This window comes from Elgaria multicarinata, chromosome 7 (genome assembly GCF_023053635.1).
Source record: "Elgaria multicarinata webbii isolate HBS135686 ecotype San Diego chromosome 7, rElgMul1.1.pri, whole genome shotgun sequence".
Classification (NCBI taxonomy): Eukaryota; Metazoa; Chordata; class Lepidosauria; order Squamata; family Anguidae; genus Elgaria; species Elgaria multicarinata.
In genome coordinates, this window is record NC_086177.1 from 69,031,335 (window position 1) to 69,049,541 (window position 18,207).

General features: G+C 41.9%; 1 protein-coding gene across 4 annotated transcripts in view; it reads left to right on the plus strand.

Moving 5' to 3' along the window:
• Window positions 1–18,207, plus strand: part of FAM110B (family with sequence similarity 110 member B) — a 68,096-nt gene that overhangs the window by 12,843 nt on the left and 37,046 nt on the right. The window contains exon 1 of one of the 4 annotated variants that reach the window (XM_063130758.1): window positions 6,532–6,580. The exons of 1 other annotated variant lie outside the window; for it this stretch is intronic. The gene's annotated coding sequence lies outside the window, so the exon portion shown is untranslated. Of the gene's footprint in view, window positions 1–6,531; window positions 6,581–7,167; window positions 7,341–18,207 lie in introns of those variants that run through there. 2 more of the 4 variants (XM_063130755.1, XM_063130756.1) reach the window with 2 other exon arrangements.

Here is an 18,207-nt window from a genome sequence, read left to right on the forward strand (position 1 = left end):
CAATGCACTTGACATTTTTCAACAGAAGGATCTATTTTGTGTACCAGTAGAATAGCACATTTTGAATTTTAAGAGCAAAAACATATTACTGTAAAATGCATACAGTCGTTACATCATTTCAAAGCTTAAAATTATTTCATTTACATTGTTTTTCCCTGTTGTACTCTAATAGAGATCTCCTATATTAGTTTTCTGTGACATGTTTGCAAATGTGTGTCTAATCTAATTTTATTATGAAATATTACTAATGATATTACGAAATATTACTAATAAACTGATTTGTCAAATTTACGCAAAGCAACACATTGACTCTGGTCATGTACATTGATGGTGCTATATAAATAAATAATAATAATAATAAAAATAATAATAACAACCTTTCAAAACTTAAACTGATGATCATTGAAATGTCGTAGTTGGATGGATCTAAGAGTAATATAGCTTCAGCATTGGCACTGGCACAGAAGGAACTGTACAACCCTTTTCCTCACCTCAAAAATGATCTTACAGGAAGGGTAATAAATCTGAATCTCTAAAGGCACTAACATTTCCAAGTTCTAACCTTCAAAGAAAATTAAGCATTTAATGAACTTAAACCATTGCACTGCTCAGCATTCATAACATTTACAGTATTTTTTTTCTCCCTGGAATCAAAGAAAAGTTTATTGTTTCCCTTCCTTCACCCCTTTTTTTAAAAAAAGAACACTGGGTTGTGGTCCTTAATTTTCTTTTTTGCCTTTAATGATGGTCTGTTATTCTTCGCTTGTTCATCAATGCCTTAATATCAAATAAAAGCATTACATCCTGAGTTCTTCCTAATACTGATATTTCACAATGGTTACAGCCTTTAAAACTAGGATTTTCAGTTGTGACTAAAATACATCTTTAGTTCAGTGGGAAAAGCTCTATAATTCTTTGAAATTTTAACCACTTAACTGGTGAATTGATATTGCTTCTTAAGGGCCTTGAGGACTGTGTCATATGTAATTGTTGCAGGAAACGTCTGTAGAGCAGTGTTTTTTCTGCAACTAATGCATTAAGCAGCCTTCCCCACACTGGTGCTCCCCAAATGTTTTGGACTTCAGCTTCCATCAGCCTTAACTAGCAATGGTAATAGTTAGGAATGCTAGGAGTTGTAGTCCAAAACATTTGGAGGGCACTAAATTGAGGATCACTGGCATAAAGCAATCTTGTACATGTCCTAGGGAGACTATGCTAATGGCCACAGACCAATTATTTTCTTTAGTGGCTCCTATTCTGTAGAATAAAATAAACGGGCAGTTTTCATGGCATAAAACCTGCCACCTGCTGTCTGACACTAATGGTCACTGGGGCAAAGGAGGCAGATTCCCCTCCTGTGGCTTTATCCCGGAATGCAGCCAATTTCATACATGTTTTCTAAGCAATTTTGGAGAATCAAGCCAACCCCAGTGTGCATGGTCTACTCTGTGTTGCATTTGTTTGTCTTGCTAGGATGTGGCAAAGAGACACATTGGCTTTTATATATAAAACACCCTACAGCATAAACTCCATGAGCTCCTAGCAAAAAAGAGTGTGTCTTTGACTCAGTATATACTAAGTGTCTGTTAATACAGAGGAAGATGAATGTTCATGCTTTTGAAAATACTATACTGTTGTGTTGCCTCTCCATCACCGGCTCCTGGGAATACTGCTCTTGCTTCTACTTCCTGGCAGCTCGTTCTTCTAATCATTGGGATGTAGGCATGTCAGGACCAAAAGCTCCTTTTGGGACTAGTATACTCATCATAGCTTGACTCCGTAGTAGAAAGCAATCTACAGTTTGCTCAAGATTTGTCTGAGACAGAGTTGCAGAGGTCTCTGAAGAGAGACTTAATGAGAATGTAAAATGTCCTTTTGGTATATATTTAGGAATCTTAGAAGGTTGTGCAGGATACTTCTTTAGCTGAAGCAGGGAAATCCAGTACTTCCTCCTTCCTCTAATAGCATCCTACAGTCCAGAAGGACTTACTCTTTTATTTATTCCTGTGGCCACATGCATTGGTTAGGGTTAGTTGCTGGACAATTAAGTTAGTGCCACAGTATCCCTGCTGAGGTATTATAAAAGTCGACTTGTGGAGGGGAGTGGGATCGTGCCCTCTGGCAAGTCCTCTACACCCCCAACTTTCCTGGGTTGAATCAGAAGATCTTAAGCAGAAGTATAACTATTCAGTGAATAGAGATAAAGCATTATACACAATCAGGAACCCTGCTTATTTATTTACTTATTTATTTAAAACATACACAGGTTCCCCAGTCATATGGAGCACTATAACCATGTTTGGCTGAACATGTTTACATTTGGTTTTCCACCAGGGGTGGAAATGATGGGGCCAGAGCGGACATCCGCTTTTCTCTCCTGGAGTAGACCTTGCTAGACCTACCATTAAATCCGGGCATGTGGAGGGGCCAGCCCATGCTAGAAGTAGCACAGGCTGTCGCCCCTGTCTACACATGACACGTGACGGGGTAAAGGAAAGCCTGTCATGTCAACCATTTTTTTTCATTTAAAGGGGCCATGTGTGCAGGAGCGCACCAACGATAAGGTAGGCCTTTTTTTAAAAAAAGGGTTCCCCACTCCCCCCTGTCCCCGATTTCCCCCCTGTGATGTACGATGCCCCCCCGCCCGCCCGCAATGTACGATACCCCACCTGCCCACCTGCCATGTCCAATGCCCCCACCCCCACCCCAGCCGTGATCTCCAATCCCCCCGGCCACGATCTCGCCCCGCAGCTCCGCTCTTTCCCCCATCTCTCCCGCTGGGTATGCTCTTCCCCCCCCCGGCCCCCATCTCTCCCCCCACGCAATTTCCCCACCCCCCAGCCCAATGGGCAGAGTGCTCCTGTGGAGCACTGTGCCCAGTGTGCGGCTTTTCCAGGCTACTCGTGAGTAAGCTGTGTAGCTGGGAAGAGCCGTGGAACGGGCTAGACCTTCCGCAGCCCCAGGCTCAGCCCTGGGCTGCGGAAATACCGGGCCACAACTGGTGCCGGTTATCCCAGGCCAAGGGAGGGTTTAGCCTGGGTTGACCCCGGGATCCCCTGTGCGTCATCTGGATGCACAGGGGTGAGCCCGGGTATCAGCCTGGGCTAAACCCTCATCTAGCAATGGCCTAAGTAACTGGTATAACAGGGTAGGAACCTCCAGCACAGAGCTAGGACACAGCCTGTGTGGCCTCCTTATTATCTGGCCCACAGACTCGCTTCTGTGGTGATTTTGTAGGCATTGTACCTCTAAGAGAGCTGGGTTTATATCCAGCTGAAGAAAGGCAACCTGTAAATGGGAATAGCAATGGGGATGCTTAGTTAGGCAGCTACTAGCTTTGTTATGTATACTTTTAAATGAAGGGGTTGTGTTTTACTCTGCCTCTCTTGTTGGATACAAGACCTTCTGTCGTAGTCCCCCCCAGATCCCAATATAGCAGTTAGGCTTTCAAAAAGCCTTCACTGGTGTCAGTAGAAGCTTTTTAAAAGTCTGATTGATATGTTCATGGCACATTGGGGGAAGGAAGGCAAACTCTTCCCTCACTCTGTTCACTGTGGCTTCCCTTCAAAATTATGCCCCATTGGGCAGGGGGGAAACGAATGGAATGTTTTTTGTTGTTGTTGTTTTTGTTGTTTTTTGAAGCCCGGTTGCTGTGGGGTGGGAAGAGCAGGAAGGTCTCAGCTGACAAAAGGAAGATTGACCCCAACAGCCCTCCTCCTATTAACACTCATACCCGATACTCCTTTTAGGTTTAGGAAAATCCTTTGGCTGTCTTTGATGGAATGCTTTTTCCAAGCCTAACCACTGCTTGTATGATCAGGATGTGTATGGCCTGTGACAGCAAAAAGCACAAAATGTTGTTTCTTAGTATTTTAGGTGTAGTTCTAATCCAGGGGGGAAAACAATAAAGAATTTATAATTTTAGATGTGGGCAGAGAAGCATTGCATCTTTTAACATTCCAACTAAATTCCCAGTCGTGTCCAGTTTGGAGAAATCCTTTATTGAATTGGAATACTTTAATAGCATGTCAGCCTTGCATGTTAACGTCTTTTGTGTTTTGTTTTTCATCACCAACTTAAATATAAGTCACCAACAGTTCAACTAATTTAGCTTTGAAATTCCTTATACAAAGAAATGGCAAACTTAATTTCTTTTCCCATAGAGGGATCCAGAAGGAGAGGCGGGTAACATATGATGATGATGATGATGATGATGATGATGATAATGTGGCTGATACAACAGGAAGATAAAAATCATAATCCCATCCAGAAGGGAAGTATCTCATAACGTAGAGTATTCGCAATAAGAAATCAGACAAAAATATAAACTTGGCAGTGCAGTCCTATCCATGTCTACTCAGAAATAAGTTTCATTGAATTCAATATGGTTTACTCCCAGGTAAAAGTATATAGAATTGTAGTCTTTGGTGCACAGCAGCTGGACCTTAAATTCATGTTAACATATTAAACACAGGTAGGCTATATTTAATATGTTGACATGATTTTAAGTCCCAGTTCAGTGTTTTGTTAAGTGTTTAATGGCAAAGGCCATTGATGAATGGCTGCAGTGGGGAAAACCCACTATAAAAAGCAAATAAATCAGTTTGGGTAAGATGATGTTTGTGTCAGTATGAACATACCAGGTTTACAATAATGGCCAATTGGCCTGTTAAATAGTGTTGATTGACAAGTCAACTATCCTTTTGCCCTCAGTAAATTTATTGTCAGATATTCCATGAAGTAAATACAAAAGCCCACAGTGTTTGGCTTTGCTCACTAGCTGGCCATTATTTCTAATTTTCACTGGCTCCTTCCTCCTGTGACACTTCTGCGTGTGATAAAGGATTCATGGAGAGAAATTTTGTTTTGTTTCTTTTACGTGGGAGGTTGTTGGAACGAGAAATCACTATGAATGCTTTGGAAGCTAGCACAGGCTTGGACCTTGTTAATCTCCAGGTGAAGCAGGTTGATCTTTTCACAGCTGGAGCAATGACAAGTATAGAATCCAAGCCTGGAAGAAAATACAATTGTGGACCTAATAAGTTCAATATGGCAAAAGTTTGCTTAAGTTTCATGAAGTAAATTGTGACTAGATATGGTTAATTTCTCTGTGCTACATTCAGTGGGTCCGATGTAGTTCAGAACTAAGCACGTTAATTTTGATTGGGATTAAAGAATGCTTAATTTAGCAAATAGGTGAAAGATGTGGCAATTTCTAGCATATTCAAAAGTATATTTTTGCGCTCACACACCATTGGCATTGGCTCCTTCTCTCCCTAAGTTGTTTGGCAGACACAAAGAAAATGGAGGATGGGAAGGACATTCCCCCTTGTTTCCTGTTGCTGTAACGAAACACCTCACGTCTTGACATGTTCCCCATCCAAACTCCAGCCACATACACCAGGCCTCACCTCCAGTGGAGATAACCACCCTAATCCCATCTTGTTACCATACAGCAGAGAGATGTAAACGTGTATGGCTGCATTCCTCAACCAAATGCCCTTCAGATGTTTTGGACTACAATTTCCATTCATTGGGTATGTTGACTGGGGCTGATGGGAGTTGAAGTCCAAAATATCTGGAGGGCTTTAGTTTGGGGACAGCTGGTGTTCGGGAAGAGAGAACAGGCTAAGATAGATGAATTAACCACCTAGGCCACAGCTAGACCTAAGGTTTATCCTGGGATCATTCAGGGTTCACTCCTGCCTGAGCACTGGATCCCCTATGTGTCACCTAGATGAACAGATTTGACCCCTGGATGATCCAGGGATAAATCTTAGGTCTAGCTATGGCCTTAGAGAAGAACATGAGCAGTAGCAACAGCAGCCTAGATCCAATGTCAATTCTCCCATTTCTGAAGCTAGACATTGGTTCCGGACTATTGCTGTTGCATATTCTCCTTTTTTCTCCAAAGTATAAGGAAATCCTATCAGGAAAATGGTTAGTGTGCATCCTCTGTAACTACCACACGTGAAGTGAGAGAGATCAAAGTTGTCTCTCCTCTTGGTTCTTTGCATTACAACAGAGGATTTGGCAGAGGGCAGGTTTAGTCTTTTGTGCCCAGCGGAGAGAGCTGTGCTTCAGAGATTTATTCCATGTGCTGATAAAAATGTGGACGGAGATCTTTATGAAGAAATGTTCGCTGAAGTGGTAGAGCACTTATTTCTGGTGAGCTGGCAAGGGATTAGTAGAACTTTGACCCTAACAAAAGCTGGATTTGTTTTTGTTTTTTAAACAGACATAACATCACAATTCAGCAAACTGCTCAGGCATACTCTTCCAAAGCCTCAGTAGCTCCGTTATAACTTCACTTGGAGTAGCCATGTGCCAAACCTTTATACCAGCCAGGTAAATAAATCTCCAAGAGCTACTAGCTTGCAAAAAATAAAAAATGCTACACTGCTGGGGGCTGACAGAGGAGGGATGGAAAGTTGTGTATCTGTGCTGGAAGGGTGGAGGAAGGTGCCTCCCACACCTTCAACAGTCAGCTTTGTTTATATACTGTGTGCAGAAGCAGGACAAACACTTCATCTCTCCACCACCAGTCTGTTCACTCGCCGGCATCACCTGTGGCTACCAAGTTAGTGCTTAAATACAAGACTGGTTTACATATATTATTTCGCAGAACTAGGATTGAAATTATTCAGTCTCCTATAGTGTTATCTGTGATGTATTAAGGGAAATGATCTTGCTTTATATTAATGCATAACAACAACTTACGACAAGACAAGGTAAATGCTGTCCAAAACTTCAGGTACCATAAGAGGCTGTTGAAATGAGATGCTTGTGTGCATTTGAATTTTTGCATTTAAAGCAAGCGTGTGTGTGTGTGTGTGTGTGTGTGTGTGTGTGTGTGTGTGTGTGTGTGTACATATTCACAGACTTCCTCTTCCTCTCTCTTTACACTTTCCTGATATACCTTTCTTTTTTTCCTTTCTTTTTTGGAGGGAGGGGAGTTGATTTTCTTGGTGGTATGCCCTGCTTTCATAGTACTGTGCTAGCAAACTGCTATAATTAGATTAGCAGCCTGCTAAACAGCAGTGACAGTATCCAAGTCTCAGAGAGCATGTGCTAGATTCTGCATGTGCCTTTCTCCTATTGGCTGCTGACGTTTGCTGCTTGCCAATTTGATAGGTTTCCACAGTAATCTTTATGCTGCATTAGAGACATAGATACAGAGGTACAGTGTTCATGCAACGGTGGATGGAACTCTGCCTCTTCTTGTGTAGCATAAAAGAAAAGCCTACAGACGAGAGAGGCATTGCTCTTTGTTATAAACCCATCAGCATTTAACAACTGCTGGCGGCGAGCAGAGGTCAGTGAAGGAGTTTCACTTCATGGTAATTACTTTCAGGTCTTTATTTTCTCCCATAAAACACATCCTTGCATGAAATGAATACAGTTAATCATGTCATCTGTTTAATTTGAGCTTGCTTTCATTAATATCATGTGTACTCCAGCAGCATGGTCATCACATTACAGAAACACATCATTGTACTTAGGATTTAGCAAGGAAATGTGTATTGCATGAAGAAATCGTTCTCATATAAAAATCTGGAGCTCTGTGTATACCTTTTTCGGTGTTGATAGAGCAGTGTTGTCATTTGTTTGGATTTGTTTTATTTTTGCTGAACAATTGAATTAGAGCATCAATGACTTTCCCTTTCATGGAGAAGGAAATATTTCTACATAACAAGCAGTTAGCAGGAGATAATTCTGGAAGACATCCTTTAATTCGATCACAGCAATAACTGCATGGCTATTTATGCAGAGAGAGGAATTTGGATTAATATGTTCCATTGTCTGTCTAGCATTCATGTTTGGGTGGATTCTTTGTTTGATACTCTGAATTTCTTATTAAGTAGCCTTTTAAAAGCAACCACAAAACCCTCATCTATAGCGCAGTAAATCCATCGCTACACATTCATTGTTCCCAAAGGCCAAATACTGGGCTCAAGCTTCTTTTTGTGCTTGTGTTTTTAAAGACCTTGCCCTGTGTTATAGTGGAAGAAAAGTAGTGTATCTATATGGTGCAGAGATACCTTTGAGAAGCTTGGGGGAGCGTGGTGCTGTCCTAGAACAACAAAAATGGTTTCCAAAATGAGATTCTTGCATTTAGCTCTTCTTAGACTTAAGACTTTTTTCAGTGATTGATCCAGACTTCTTTAAAACTGTGCTGATTGAGAGGGTATATCTTGCTTGATTATTAAAAGATCTATTGTGATGTAGTCACACTTCTTGCAAAGGGCACCTCTGATAACACTGTCCTCATAACTTGTTCTGTGCCAATTGTGTTGAAATGCATGGGTCCTAGCACATGACAATGTTTGTTTGTATGGGCATTTTTGCAGGAGAGGTTCTTTGAGGTTGTTCTCTTGGTATGTTTTGACTGCTGATGGCCACATAAATGTGCATTAGTTCACCAGTTGTCCAGCTGGCGCTTAGCCACCATGCGTCTGGGTAACAGGAAATTGAGTAATAGCACAAGCTATGAATGTTAGCTACTTTGCTTTCACTTCTTATCTCTACTTCTATTCTCTGGCTTTCTCACACACACTCATCATCATCATTCTTCTGTTAGGTTTCGCACTGTATACCAAAGCAAAATCAGTTGCATCATAGTTATTGGCTTTTAATCCATAAAAATAGATTTTGGTTATTTGCTTGTCAACATTGTACATTTTCAGTATAACTATAGAGAAAATGGAAAGTAACAAGAGCAAGTAGCTGCTCATCAGTGTTTTTAGCCATTTTCTGCCTGGATTATTATTTTCTAATGTGTTACGTGGTGTTGGTACTATGTTCTACTCATAGAACAAGAGTAGTATAGTGATTAAGATCTGGCATCCTAAATTTGAATCACATCCCGGTTGTTAACAGGTAGCTTTTGCCAGCTTGTCATCTCCACCTCCTGCTTTAATATCTGAATAATATGAATTACTGTATTACAGGATTATTGGAACATTTACTGAAATAATATATGCAGAGTGCTTTGAAAAGTGCTGTAGACATCGTCTATTTCTTTGTTTATTGTCTTAAAGAAGGGGTGGGCAATCTGTGGCCCTCTGTATGCTGTTGGATTCCAATTCACATCATCCCTGGCCATTGACTGCTAGTTGGGGCTGATGGGACTTGGAGTCAGAGAGATATGTAGGACCACAGATTGTCCACTTCTGCTGTATTATCTGAACTTTATATACCTAGAAATTCTTTCCTCTGCCTTTTTGTTTCCTCCAGTGCAGACATGAGCCATGACCCTGTGCATCCCAGGACTTGCATGTACAAGTATGTCTGAAATTATAACCCTAGAATAGTCTTGCTGCATAGCAACAGTTATGTCTAGGGCAGAGTTCCATAAACTGGGCCCTCTAGACATGCTTCATTACAGCTCTCATTACCCCCAGCCCGCATGGCATATAAAACCTTCTGGCTTACTTGCCATCCATTTACCCCTTTGTGTATTTATATTGTCAGTTATAATTGTCCTATGTTATCTTTTTCAAAAAAGGACTACTGCCACCTGTAATAATCTACATAGGTAGAAAATAAAAAGTGTTGCAGTCTTTTTATGGTGTGACACTTGATGTTGCCAGTGACTAGCAGATGTTGAAGGTGGCTCATGTGACAGCTCTAGACAGTTTTAATTCAAATGGGAATAGCCTGCCTATTCTATAGCAGGAAGTATATATGATCAGTTACAGATTTCTAGCTTCCTACTGTATGAGTGGAGGCAAGAAATAAAGAGACGACACAAAGTATTGGATTTAAACTGGGCCACATTTATTGAGTGATCTACGAGGGGAAATTCCTATCCTAAGAGGGCACCCTCAATCAGGCCTCTTAGCAGGCCTGTTCCTCATTTGGGTGAGCCATTCGCTACCTGTGGGTTGGCGCCTGGGACTTTGCCATCCCACGGGCTTCCCCTTATGGGGTAGGGAGACCTTCCGGTGTCACTCCAGCACAGGCCGCATAGGGTCTGAGTGAAAGAGGAGGGTCGGTCTCAGGTATAACCCTTATTTCTCCTCCCAGGCCACTAGGCTCAAAGCGGGGAGCCTCAGGTGTTACCCCTCACCTCAACGGTGCCTGTGAATGCTCACCGCCCCATAACCCCTCTCAGGATGCCCTTACCTACTGCCCTCAATCAAATGTGACCGAATTATGAACATGAACCAAATTAACCTATTTAATACTCCCAAGCTGTCCTACAGTATGGAGTAGACAAAAAAATTCTTGGCCAAATTAGGACAAGAGCAAAAAATTCCTACTTGGTCCCCTAATGGCAACCAGCAAGCTCATACTGCCTACAGGGTGGGTGGGAGGGAGCTGCATGACGAAAGAGGTAACCAGGAGGGGAACTTCAGTTTTATTAATTCTAACCCCCTCCCGGCTGGCTCCTGCGTCTCCTCTGTTGGCCCCACCTGCAACACCCCCACGCCCAGGATATGCTGGGCGTAACAGGATGGCGTTTGTGTGCATCTTTAACTAAGGTTCATACGTGTGTGGGTAGCCTTCTATACTTAGAGCTGTTTTGTGATATTGCAACCTTTCACCCGCATCTTTCAAGCATGCTAACACTGGAGGCAGATAATAGTTTCTAAGAGAGATAAAGTGGTAAGATACATTTATTTCCCTTGGCATATATACATAAATCTGTAATATAATTTGCCTCAATAATTGAGGAGGCCACAGGAATATTGCCAAATGCTTATTTCTGGCTCTTTATCTGACAGTCTTATAAAGATGCATGTCTGTTTTGCTTTGTTTTACTCTCATGTAAAAAATAAAAATAAACATGTGGAAACAATGACAAAAGCACTCCAGTGATGGTAAAGTTGTTGTTTCTTCTGCTGCTGCTGCTGTGTACTTTCTTCCTAAATGTTCCAAATAATTTACATACAACCCTATTCGTGTTCATTAGTTTTTATTGCAAAGTGAGTGTTGCTATATGCATTAAATTGCATATTGAATCCCAACGTGCCAGCATATGTGTTGAAGAGCTTCATTTTGTGTTAGTGTATGTGTGTTTGTTAGACTTTGTAGTGAACTTCCCAAGTTCAAACTATTTTAGTATTTCTAGGACAAGATGAAAAAAAAAACATTCAAGACTAGATGTGACAGTGTTCATTCTCATCGAGGTCAGGCTCGAAAAGTGGGGAAAGAGGTTTTGGGGGGCAGTCAGAATCAGAAGAAAAAGAAATATTATGGGAGAGAGAATGGTATCAGGATCATTCTTGCTCCTGTGAGGGAGGGGTTTGGTGGGTGGTCGGGTCATTTGGACTCAGAAGAAGAAGAAACAGGAATTTACCAGCCAACACAGGAAATGGGGGAGGAGATTCTCCAAGACTCTTCAGGAATCTAGGATGAATTTTCCCACAAGTTTATCATGGAGAATGTAGACAGCTCAGAGACCATTTCCCCCCCACACACACACTCCTGAGAACTCATCCTCTATCTGAGAGGAAGGTAACATTGAATTTGGCATATCCCAGAGTTCGCCACAGGGTCAAGTGGGCGGAGTTGAGAGGAGGTGAGAGGCGGTCTCTTAGGATAGCAGCTCATGAGGGGCTCCACCCGAAAGATCCTCCCTGAGCTAAAGTGCCTGTTGGATTGTGAGAACAGACCTGCTTTAGTTGAGGTCTAGCTTTGTTGGCCAAATTAAGCTTATAGGATAGCTCCTAGCACTCTTCACTCCCTTCAGCTATGCGGAGATGATTATTTGTTGAATAAAGTTCTGTAGATTAGACAGCAGACATCTTTAATTGTCTTGCATCAGCGGGAGGGCTTGGAATCAAAACATACAGCTTCCATCAGCCCTAGCCTGTAGTGAGAGACAATAGGAATTGTAGGCCAAAACAACTGGAGGGCAACAAGTTGCCCACTCCTACTCTTTATGGAAACATCACAGTGTGAGAGAGATGTAAAAATAATATAAAATTAAAGTTGTTTGCATTTGTGTGTTTATCCCCAAGTATTAAATCTTACCAGATTATTTACAGCAACACCCTTTCTAATATTGAGCATATTTACTTATTTTGAAACTGGTGTCTTAAGATGCAACTCTCATTAATGCGACCTTTGTTTGAAACCAGTTGTACTTTCCCATTGTTTTGAAACGAATTGAACCTTACCCTGATTTGATTGCCATTAGTCATCTATTCTGGCTGACTGCTGTATCTTGAGTACGTTTGTAGCATTTATTAAAAAGACATCCTGAATCAAGCTAGGCATACACATACAGAAGAATTTTGATGTGCATGAGCAAATGATTTTTATATTGGCTTTGATTTATAGAAGTACATCTTCTTCTGATTACTATACATAAAAGGAGAATTTTACTGTTCCTAAAGCCATGCTAGATCTAGAAAGGAAAGCTTTATGTTTAAGGTTTTTACATTGTTCTTTATAAGTCTTGAGCAATGAGAGAAGTGGTATGGAAACAATCACAGGGATTTAAGGAATTGTGATTTATAGAGTTTAATAATATTCCTGAACTAATATACATTTTCAAGGAGTGAGTTGACAAATGCATTGAACTCATTCAATGAAAGTGTTTCTCCTTTTAACCTTTCAGATAGGACTTTCTCTCCCTACACCACCCCCCAATGAGTTGGATTGAATTGTTGATGGGATTGCTTTTGTAATACTTAGTTCATGTCCACAGCTGTGCGGCTAAAATTTGACAACTACCATGTGAATTTTGAATCTGGTAGAAAGTTGCTCTTGGAACTCTCACCATCGGGGATTGCTGGTGCATTAAATGGTTTACTTTTCAAGCCATGACACTATGGAGAAATGTAAAAGGACAGACTGCAAGTGTAAGGTCCAGGTTCAATCTACTAGTAGGTATAGGATCTCAGAGAGCAAGCCAAGAGAGGTCTCTGCCCAAGACCTTGGAGAGCCACTGCCAATTGGCCAGACAGTTTTGAGCTAGATATCCAGCTGACTCGATATAAAGTTGTTTCATATGCTTACATGTAGGTCTTGATGCTGCATGTTGCTAGTAAAGTCTTTGGTAGAGTTTTGGCTGCTTCTCCTGTTGCAGGTCCTGCATTCTGATGGCATTATAATTATTAATAGTGGTGCTTTTCCTGCTTGAGGTAGGGGGTATGCATGTTGTCCAGAGCTACCTTGATATCAGAGTTTCCTGGATAATGCTGTAATTCATGTGGACTGTGGTGTCATCAATATGCGGATGATACCCAGCTCTACCTTTCCTTTTCATCAAACCCAGGTGAGGCAGTGGCTGTTCTGAACCAGTGTCTGGGCACGGTAATGGACTGGATGAGGGCTAATAAACTGAGACTCAATCCAGACAAGACGGAGGTACTGTTAGCGGGTGGTTCTTCTGTCCGGCGAGGTGATGTTTGCCCTGTCCTGGACGGGGTTGCACTCCCCCTAAAGGATCGGGTCCGTAGTTTGGGGGTGCTCTTGGATCCAGAACTGTCACTTGAGGCACAGGTGAACTCAGTGGCAAAGAGCACCTTTTATCAGCTCAGGCTGATATACCAGCTGCGCCCTTATCTGGACAGAGATAGCTTAGCTACAGTTATCCATGCTCTGATAACCTCTCGTTTGGATTACTGCAATGCGTTATACGTGGGGCTGCCTTTGAAAACGGTCCGGAAACTTCAACTGGTGCAAAACAGGGCAGCAAGGTTATTAACAGGGACTGGCCGGCGAGATCACATTACGCCAGTCCTTTTACAACTTCACTGGCTGCCAGTCCAGGTCCGGGCCCAATTCAAAGTGCTGGTATTAACATTTAAAGCCCTAAACGGTTTGGGGCCAGGTTATCTGAAGGAACGCCTCCTCCCATATGTACCTACCCGGACCTTAAGATCATCTACAGGGGGCCTTCTCCATGAGCCCCTGCCAAAGGAAGTGAGGCAGGTGGCTACTAGGAGGAGGGCTTTCTCCGCTGTGGCACCCCGGTTGTGGAACGAGCTCCCCAGAGAGGTCCGCTTGGCGCCTACACTGTACTGCTTTCGTCGCCAGCTGAAGACCTTTTTATTCACTCAGTATTTTAACACTTAATTTTAACTTAAATTTAAATTTTACTGTTTTAACTCTGTATTTTAATTCTATATCAACTTTGCTGTGTGGTTTTATCCTGGTTGCGCTTTTTATGCTGTATTTCGTAATTGTGTTTTGGACTGTTGGGTGTTTTACTGTGGTTTTGATTTTTGTGAACCGCCCAGAGAGCTTCGGCTATTGGGCGGTATAAAAATGTAATAAATAAATAAATAAAAAAAATTCATATCGAAATTGATGATAAATGTAACATCCTTATTTGCAGTATATATAACTTAGGAAAGTCTATCCATGCTCTAGTAACATTCAGGTTGGATTGCTAATATGTTATACATTGAAAACTGTTTGAAAGCTGGTGCAAAAATCAGTAGCCAGAATACTAACTGGTTCATCTCAATGGAACCTTTGTACATCAATCCTTAAGGAATTACATTGGCTCCTTATTTGCTATGAGCATAGTTCAAGATGAGAAGCAGCAGCCAGGCACCTCTCCATCATACCTGGGTCCAGCTCCAGCTGAGACCCCCCCCTCCCTCTTGCTACCAACTATCGCTAATGAGGCCATCAGAGGGAAAGGAAGCTGCAGTCAGGCATCCCTCCATCATGCCTTGATCTGTATGAAGCTATTAGAGGGAGAGGGAAAGGAAGCATCTGCTGAACTTTGCAACTTAGAATCAAGTGCCTAAATTTGCTTCTTCTTTTTTCCTCCTTCCTCCACATCCCCTTTCCTTTTGTGTCATGTTTTTTGACTGTAAACCTGTAGGAAGGGACTGTCTTAAGCAATATTTTTGTAAGCCGCTTTGAGAGCCTTTTTTGGCTAAAGGATGGGATAAACATGCTGTAATAAATAAATAAATACTTTACAACGTTTCCTGGGAACAAGTCCCATTGAACTCTGTGGGGTTTACTTCTAAGTAGAAATGTTAAAGCCCTAAATAGCTTGAGGTGCAAATGCCCTAAGGACCGCCTTCTCTCCTACTATCTTATCTGTGCATTAAGATCTTCTCAGGGGGCCATCCTCCGAATACCATTAGATGGAGAAGTACACTATTCATTTACAGAGGAGGGGACCTTCTCTGTGGTAGCGACCCACTTTGGAATTACCTCTCAAAAGAGATACAGTTGGCACCAACTTTGTTTTCTTGTCAACATTCCTGTTTGCCCAAGCCTTTTAACCTTTTAGAATTTAAATATTTCTAAAAAGTTTTGTTTGGTTGCTGGTTGAAGAGTTGTGTTATGCCTTTTTATCTGTAATTGGATGATTTTTATATTGATTTTTTTAATGTCACACACCAGATATTGTAAATTTAAGGACCCCTGCCTTAACATGTGCACACTGGATGTAATCCAGTTAGCTCATCCTACAACCATCTGTCAGGTATGCTTTAAGGTGGATTCCTGCATTGAGCAGGGGGGTTGGACTCGATGGTCTTATAGGCCCCTTCCAAATCTACTATTCTATGATTCTATACTGACAGAACAGCTTCCATCAGCAGAACAGGGAGAGGACAGTTCTTCCTGCAGTCTCGCCCCCGTGCCCTCAAAATCTGCTCCTGAGGGTTGGGGGACCCTCCAGAGCAAAGTTTTGGGAGGTCACAGTGGCTGGCAGGCAGGGAGGAGACCATCTCATTTGTGAGTGGAAGTCTACTCATGCAGCATTGGATTCCACTCCATCTAAGCAGCAAACAACTAATTGTGCTTGCTTATAATTTAGCTTCTGTGCATGCACACACCCCTTTAGTCTTTCAGTCCCAATCCTCTTCCATTGCAGGTTATAATAGTGTTTGTTCTCTCCCCATGCCAACAAACAAACAATCACATATGCCAATGTAGAATGTTGCCCTGCTCTCTTTCCCTCAACAGATAAAAAAGTGGTGGCCAACTTTCTTGCAGGAAAATGGGCCAGCCTGGGAGACTGAATTTGGGACACCAACCATTCGTATATACACCTGTGTCATGGACAGTTTCTGGCACACACCCTGGCACAGAACACCAAAATCAGTGAGACTTTATATTGTAATAAATCTTACAACAAAATCTTACAACAAAAGCTGGATTATATAACTACAACTGTGTCAGAAATCAGTCCAATGATAGTTTCCAAGTTGGCATCTCTACATTTCAGAATTCAAGGCAAGGTCAAGGGTCATGATAAGTCCAGGAAAGAAAAACTTGGTCCAAGAGCAAATTAAATCAAGAATTTGCACACACAGACAGAGATCAGTCCAACAATAGATTCTATGTTGGAATTGTCAAGGCAGACCAGAGACACGATAAGTCCAGGCAGGGGAGCATTATGAGCATTCAAGATGGCATTCCCAACACAGGCTTGCCAGCTTTTGCTCCAGCTCCTGCTAATAGTTTCAAGGCAGACAAGAGTATCAAGTTTATAATTTATGGTAAGTCCAGAAAAGTCAGTTTGTTGGGCAACTGAAATGAAGATAAATTCAGGCAAGAAGGAGAGAACATTGGGCTCATGCAGTGCTTTTATGGCCCATGCTCCCAGGCAGACTAAATCTAGGATTCAGGATCATTTCAGCCAAGTTCTTAATGATGCAAGGTTTAAACAGACAAGGGTCCATATTTAATGGAGAGTCCAGGTGTTTCGGACAGCTCAGATGATGAAAGTTCCAGGCAGAAAGGATGTCGGGCAGAAAAGATGGATGTTCCCAGTAGAGCCTCTGTAGCCTTGGCACTGGCTTAGATATAAGGGAGGGGTTACTAGAGTCCTCCCTCTGAAAATCTAACTGACAGGGTACTCTAGCCCATAAACAAACCCTATGCCACACAGGGCATTTCTTTTCCACCTTCTTGAGTTGATGTTTCAACCTAGGTGAAATCCTTGGAAACCCCTTTCCTTCTGCTTGGCTCCCACATAAGATTTCTCAAGCTGTAAATCAGAGATTTGACCCAAAGCCTTATCTTGCAGATGTGGCTGAAAGAGAGTTTTATTTGCTTTCAGGCTGCAATCAGATAGAAAGCCAGGCAGAGTAAGGGAAAGATTCTAGTAACCCTCTCCCTTGTTTTTAAGCTGGTGCGAAAGCTAAGCCTTTCCTAGTAACCATTATGACATTTCACAGCTTGAGCAGGCCCAAACCAGTCTCACTCCCTCAGCCCACCATTAGTTGAGAAACCAGGCTGAGCTAAACTCTCAAGTTCCAGGCTTCCTAGGACTGAACTGGATTTTAAACCATCTTTGTCAACTTCTGAATTGGGTTCCATAATAAATGTGTTAGTTTTTAAAAGTGCCATAATACTCTTTGTTTTCTGCACTTAAATAATTCTAGATAAGACTGCTCCAGACAAGCCTTCCCTAATGTCTCCACCTCATTCTTGGGTGGCAAAATGGGGTCGGATTTCGCTGAAGGGTAGGGGTTTCACATGACTGACAAGGAATTTGCCACTACTTTTGGTAGCTGCCACCTAGCTATCATATTATTCCATAAATGATCCCAACTGATACCCTCCATTCCCCTCCCCCAGAAGCTCCCCCTGTGTGAGACTGGCATTCTGAAGGTGAAAATGGTGGCCATCAAGAAGAACAGTGATTCCACAACAGTAGGAAGACACAAGAGGTGTCAGCAAAGAAAGACAAAGGGGAAACTAAGTAATTTGTTACCCCTTTTTCTCTGAAGCACAATTTAATTGGCATGGAAGTTCTATTGCACAGGGCTGGAGGTTCTCCTTAAACATCAACATAGTGCACTATAATTTTCTCCCGTGCATTCTGTATTGAACAACTATGGAAACTGTGGAGAAGCATAATTGTTTCTTGTGCAGCTTCCATTCATTGGAAATTTCATGGGATTCATCCCCAATGGATTATCCTAACAGAAACATCACTTTCCAGATGTTTGGGACCGCTGTTTAAGGACTACATATTTCCAGTTTGACTAAGTCTCCTGGAATTGGTGTTCGAGTCAACTGATGCATGGTTAACTGCAAACCAAAATAATACTTTTTGATATTTGAGTATTCGTGTCAACACTACAGTGAATAATGTTGTGGTCAACCTCTAAGTAGTTGTAACCTCTCAGTAGTTGTAAGTATTTTTCTAAGACTGGATTTTGAAACTCACTTCTGCTATGTGAGATTCTTAACAACTTCCTCACTTTCCTTCCTTCCTTGTTAGAGTGGAAACACAATTCTACTATTCATTTCACAAATAATATAGCA